This window comes from Chiroxiphia lanceolata, chromosome 1 (assembly GCF_009829145.1).
Source record: "Chiroxiphia lanceolata isolate bChiLan1 chromosome 1, bChiLan1.pri, whole genome shotgun sequence".
In the NCBI taxonomy this organism is placed as follows: Eukaryota; Metazoa; Chordata; class Aves; order Passeriformes; family Pipridae; genus Chiroxiphia; species Chiroxiphia lanceolata.
The window spans coordinates 37,236,614-37,243,194 of NC_045637.1; the positions used below are offsets into that span (position 1 = coordinate 37,236,614).

Sequence of the window (6,581 nt, forward strand, 5' to 3'; positions counted from 1 at the left end):
TGAAATACTAATTAAATCATGGAACCCATAACCCCTTGGCTGTTTTGAATCCATTTTTATTTTAACAGCCTCATCAAAGAGAGATATACAATCCCTTCTACATCCTATGTTTCACTGCAGACATAGAAGCTGTCCATTTTTTTAAGGCTTTTCATTAACCCATGTAATCAAACATCTGATCAGCTGCTGGATCAACACCATTAATTCTAGTCCACTCAAAAGTGTCTCCAGGGAAGAGAGCTCAGGATTATTTTTTTCTGAGCAGTGGTTTCTGCTTTCAGTTATTTTACTAATTTCTGTTTGCCTATCGCTGTTTTGATCTTTCTTACTGTTTCGATCAGTAACTGCATCTCGTAAATGGTACTGTTGATTCTGGCATGACAGTGCTTTCTCTTACTGCTGACACTTCACAGTATTTTTTTTATTTTACATTTTAGTTACCTAGTCATGGCCATCTTTATTCCCTAATCTTAATTGTGTGGTCTGCACTGACTAACTCCCTAATTAGACAAGGCACGAGTTCTCTCAGGTGCTCAAGGTTTGGTGCCAATCCTCAGTCAGGGCAGACTCAGTTTACTTTGGGCTGACCACCCATCATTTAAAAGATCTCAATATTTTATTGTTTTCAACCAAATCTCAGTAAGTCTGAAGTCTTGCTGAAAAATGCTCTTCATAGGTAATATTTAATGTATGTATTATACACATTATGATGCAATGCTCAGATCCAATACAGAATTTAAAATAAGTAACCATCTCTCATAATTAAATCAACAAAAAATAATAGAGGTATTAATAAATTTACTGTATTGATTCATGTTATATTATTTTTATTTTGGGAAATTGCTGAGATAGGAGGCCTATAAAGTGTCTCTTAGATTAATATACTACATTTTTTAAATTATATACTTACATAATTATATAGCTACATTTTACTTACTAGTGAACAGAATTAGAAATATCTTCTTTGGTTAGTTAAATGACGTCTCAGTCTTGTTTTCGTTTAAAGGCAGAAGTTAATTTTTCTTTACTTAGGGAATTCTGATGATTAAAGACATATGTCTCCTAATGTTTTGGGTCTAACGAGTTGGGAAAAGAATGTCCTATGCTGAAGCTCAGTTCAAGACAAATTTTGTGCATCCTCAAGAGTATTTTTTCACCTTTTTTAATTTAGTGTTTTTCAGAGCTGTTGTGACTTGCTACTAAAAAGCAATCAAATAGCAAGATTTACTGCAGGGAGACTGACAGCTGCCATTCCTACCTTCAAAAGGAAAAATATTTTGCTAATTGCTTTATTTTTGGTAACTTTTAAATAGATCCACTAGGTGGTGCTTGAAATAAGCTACCCCGGTGTGGCTTGCTTATGGCTGCCAAGCCCATCTGAGAAATCCAGGTGTAACTGGAGGTCATTGTGACTGAGAAATATTAACCTATATTTCATTAGTCAACACTCTAACAGGAATATTCTGGGCAACACGAATGAGATTGCTATCCGAGTGCTTGGGTTCCTCCTTTTCCAGAACTGAGTTTTCTGTTTCAGAAGTAAAATGAGATGTTCACCATTATGGAGATGCACTGCTCTCCATTATAAATTTAGGTTATTCTTCACCTCTGGTACTCTCAGACCTCTCAGGATAGATAATTTTCCATTAGTATCTTTGGCATTTGAAGAAAAACTTTATTTCCAGGCTCAAAGTGATTTGGATAAAGACAAAGCTTGGAACTGCCTGAGTGGTTCATCAGTCCCAAAAAAGGTTTAACTTCCAGTAAGTAATAAAGGAAGACTGTTGTGATGTTACTGCATATGGCCATGGGAAGGGGTAGGAAGGCCCCTATGGCCAGTTATGCAGGTATGAATTACGGACATGGTGTCAAATTCCTTGTGGAGACCAAGGCTTGTTTTCCTGAGTTATTCTTTAGCCATTTGCTGTGTGATCACTCATCCTAATCTAAACCAACTTATTTGGAGCTTTAAAAAAAGTTCCACAGCTGCCACAGACTTCTTGGTCAGCTGCACACCAGTCAGTTGCCCAATAATTTCTCTGCCTTTCAATCTGACACTGAAAGCTTCTGGCATAATTATTTTTTCCTGACATTGCTTCTCTATGAAAGAGGGTGTTAGTCCTGTCAAACTGCTGCCTAGTGCCCTGATGGGAGCTCTTAAGCCCCCCAGCTGCTCGGAGAAGCTGTGACACTCTTAGTCCTCAGGTCACCTCCAGGTGCCTCTGCTTCTGCCTTGCGGGTGAAACCAGGCTTCACTCGTGTTTTCAAGGGAAGTACCCTTCAGAAGGTATTTCTCTGTTTGCAATTTTATTTGCAGATTCCAGGAGAACAAACTCCTTCAACTCATGGCAAGTGGGGGATAGATGGAGAAGGAGAGGGAAGAAACATGATGAACTTGTTTCTATCCTTTTTACTTGCCTGTGCTCAGGTGCTGAGGCAGGTGGCTGAGGGCAGCTGCCTGGGCTGTACCCATGCAGTGCTTACACATGCACCTACCCATTCAAGTCTTGCCTGAGAAGCAGGCTGGCAAAGGTGAGACCCATGAGAGGGCTCTGATTATTGGGGCAGGTCTAGGAGGGCTTCAGTTTTGGGGTGAGGGAGCTGAAGAACTGAAGTGGTGGAGCCCAGTGGGAAAGTCAAGGTAATACTGAGAGCTGGGCAGGAATTGGAAGTGCTGAACTAGCAGCTACTGAAGATTGGGAAAATCAAAGTAACCACAGTTGAAACAGTTTAAGAGACAAAAGCCAAATTTAGAGTAAGCCAGGTTTCTGCTATTCACAGAAGAAATGTTTAAAATTACTGTTGAGGTAGGGTATGAAGGAAAAGCATGTGTGAATTGCCAATGGAGGAAAATCTAGAGAGTTTACAATAAAAGCCGCTAAAGCGTTCACATGTGAACCCGGATAATATAGACCTAGTAGCTGGTAAGTGCACTGCAGTCACATTTAGTCTGTCATTTAGGTGTAGTGAAAAGTCTGTTTTGCTCATGGTCAGAGCACAAAGGCTCTTTTCACCACAAGGTTGGGAAGCAAAGTAAGGTATATAAACTAGGATGATGTATATGAGAAGCTAATCTTTCACCTGTAGTATGTCTGTATCATGCCAGGTATTTTTTGTCTATGAAGAAACAGCCTAAGGGTATTGATCTTAAAGAAAATAAAGGATCTGGATCACTGGAAAGCTATAAAGAAGAAATTAGTCAGAAACTCAGCATTTTGTGCAAAAATTATTTATAGGACATGAAAAAATAGGCTTAATTATCTGCCGTGCATCTTGGAATAATGCTGATATCCATAATCTGAAATATGCAAATTAGAAAATATTAGTGCAGCCCTCAATTAGTATGAACTTGATTGTTCAAAGGCTTCCTTCTTCTTTTTTTATTTGTTATTGTATGTCTGAAATGGATACAAAAGTTTTATATTTATACTACTTTCTTTCTTCAGTTTGTTGTTGCTGCTCAAGTTTAACATCAGTTTTAGTTTTGTACCTGAGTGTCTTCATTTTTCAAAATGCTAAATTGCCAAAAATCAAAGTCTTTGTTCTAAACCAGAAATCACAGTTGGATAGATCAGGTAGTTAATTTTATTCTTTATTTAGCTTATTTATTTATTAAGTTTGTGAGAGGGAGGTTAATAACCTAGTTCTTTTTTTACTGCTTCTGTTTCATTTTCATGTGAAGAGTCTGATAAAATCTTTGTTCATGACCATGTGAGTCTGCCACATAGGCAGGGCGAGAACTGTAGATGGTCATCTGAGCAGAGAGCCAAGAAAGAAGCCCTTGGCTCTGTGAGCCCTCAAAGTAGGGGGGGAGCTACTACCTGTGCCAGGCTCAGGATAGAGTGTCTTGAAATCCAGATGCAGAAGAAGATGCTCTGATCTCTATGCTTTAACATTACACTTATTGTTATGATCTTTAATGTTATTTGAAAAGAGAGAATTCAGTTTCAAGAGCTGAAAATAGATCGCTTTGGTGGGACCTCAGCTAGGAATGGGAAAGAGTTAATTTCTTTTTCACTGGCATAAGGTTGTATAAATTTTCACTTGTTTAAACAAGGGATTTAATCGTCATTTCTTGTAAAAAGAACTAAAAACAATTTATTGAGTTTCAGGATTAAAATAAGACTGTATTTAGTCTTATTTATTAATTTATTAATTAATATTATTAAATTAGTATTTAATGCTAAGATAGGACAAATGATTTTTGATTTCTTCAGTTAGTCTGTAAATTTTGTGATGCAAGGTAACCAGAAAAGCTTAGGTTAAGTAAGGAATTTTTTTTTCCTGCCATGTTCTGAAATGGTTATTAGTTTTAAACCAGGCCTAATTAATTCTTAGCGTAAGTCCACATAACTGAGTGGCGTCAGTGTTTTAGAAACATTTTCTGAGGTGATCTGTAAGACAGAAAATTGAAAGTTTACAGAAAAGTCAGACTGAGGACAAAGCTACAGAAATATGCCTTGATTGATATCCAGGCCACACAGTCTTTGCAAAGGGAAAGAGAAGTAAGTGCTTTGCTTTGCTTGTTAAAAGCTAGAGAAATGGCAGGTAAAGATGTCCTAAAAGTATGGTTTCTGTAGTTTTTCAGCAGGCTCTCTTATAGAATTAAGATGTTAAAGAGGACTACTCATGGTACTTGTTATGAATCAAGCACTGAGTATGTAAGGAAAACAAACAAACAAGCAAGCAAACAAAAGACTGGAGTGAATGACTGTTTCTCCAAATAGAAGGAGGTTGGTAACAGACCATACCAGAGATCTGCATTAAGACCGTATTACTTTTGTTTGGAAGCAAAACTTTTTACCCACTTAGTCTAAAAATAGGCTAAAATGAGATGGAAATAACTCTGTTAGAAATCAAATATGAAATATCTTACCCCGTTACAATAGGACAGAGATGACTAATAAGAATTCTGAGGTAGAATACAGTATGTGCTCTGTTTTGTGGTTGTATTGCCTTCAGATATGTATCAAGTACCATTTAATTCTATGCAATTGGTCATATTCTTTTAGGATTGTCATATCCGCTTCTCACTTCCAAAACATTTATCACTGGCAACTAAAATACTAATATGTCTTCCTGGCTTCCTCTGATGGATGATTAGCCAACAGTCTCACCTTCACAGCCTAACCCTTTCCTGCCTTCTCCTTGCTGCTGTGGCAGATGTTGTCTCTCTGCTGTCATTTTGGCTATACCTGGACATCTATCAGGTTTCTCTGTATCTTCGTCCCTAGATCACACCTCCTTTTTAAATAGCTCACTCTGTGTAATGTGACCAGGATAGAATTCTCTTTGTCTACTCACAAAACTAAAGTTCTCATTCATGTTATGGTTGTCTCATTTCTTGAGACCTTTTTCTGGTCTTGTCAAATTCAGTCTTGCCCTTGTCACACCTACCTATAAGGCTGCTGTAAAAATTGCTTTTTGTGCACATCTGAAACTGTTAGCTTTCTGTATGCTTCTGTATATTCTCATTTCTCTGTCACATCAAAGCTAAGATGCTTACCCTCAAATCAAACACTTTCTACTGTTGCCATCTAAGCTATGGCATCAGCTTTTCTTTCGCTGTGAGTTAGAATTAGGTGCAGGCCGCTGTCTGCCCTCACTGTTGGGAAAAGTTCCACAAAATGAGTCTTCTTTCAATCCCTCCTTGAAGCTCTTGTCTAGGCCATTTGTAGGCTTCTCAAGACCTAGGATGCAGTCATGCAATAATTTAGCCTTATTATTTTGACCAGTAATGGTTCCACTGTTTTCTTGTCCTCTAACTCTGTCTTTTTATGTCTCTTTTATATGTAGGTATAGGCTGCCTGAGGCCAGTGACCAACTTGTTCTGCATCTGCACAGAACATCAGAGAACAGAGTAATCTCAACCATAGCAGTCGTACCATCAATGCATACATAATATTCATCTTCCATATTTTTTTTTTTTAATAAGAGACATCTATTTGGATTAACCACATCGTGGAAGGACCTTCCCAGTCCTTCTGTACACATGCCTTTTATTTAATTTCACAGATATTATACCAAGTTTCCCTGCCATGACAGCCAAAAGGACATCACAGTGAAGGACTGTTTCAGTGTCTAAGAGAGAGTGCACAAAAAGAAAGCAAAACATTGACAAAAGATAGAAATGGCTCTTGTATACTTCCTTCAATGGTGCCACAATAGAGACTGTTAATATGATTAGTACTGGCAATATAGACAGCATTCTTTTCTAGTTGAATACGCTGAGGAAAACAGTAAAGAAAATGAAGAATAAAAATACCTAGTGTATTTATTAACTCATCTGAATCAGTGAATACCCAGTGATTGCCAATCTGGATTAAAGTTTATATCTTATTGAAGAACTCAAATATTGTTTCACTTGGCAGGCAAGGGTCTAAGTAAACAGGATTTCCCTGAAGGTAGCAAGAAACGTTGATGCAATGTGGTTATTTATTAGCTTCAGTTTTCCTTTTAGGGAGATGGGCAAATAATGCCCTAGTGCTTAGAATTTAAATGGGTCAAACTGTTTGTACTGCTTAGACTCTGCCCAATGTCTTTATAAGTTCCTAGAGATAAGCTTCTCAACAGACATAATT

At 37.6% G+C, this 6,581-nt stretch overlaps 1 long non-coding RNA gene across 1 annotated transcript; it reads left to right on the forward strand.

The window, feature by feature from the left end:
• Positions 1 to 2,021: 2,021 nt before the first annotated feature.
• On the forward strand, positions 2,022 to 6,309 carry LOC116796239. The gene is made up of 3 exons (XR_004360301.1): positions 2,022 to 2,216; positions 2,318 to 2,532; positions 5,797 to 6,309. It is a non-coding gene; the product is annotated as an uncharacterized LOC116796239 (long non-coding RNA).
• Positions 6,310 to 6,581: the final 272 nt, after the last annotated feature.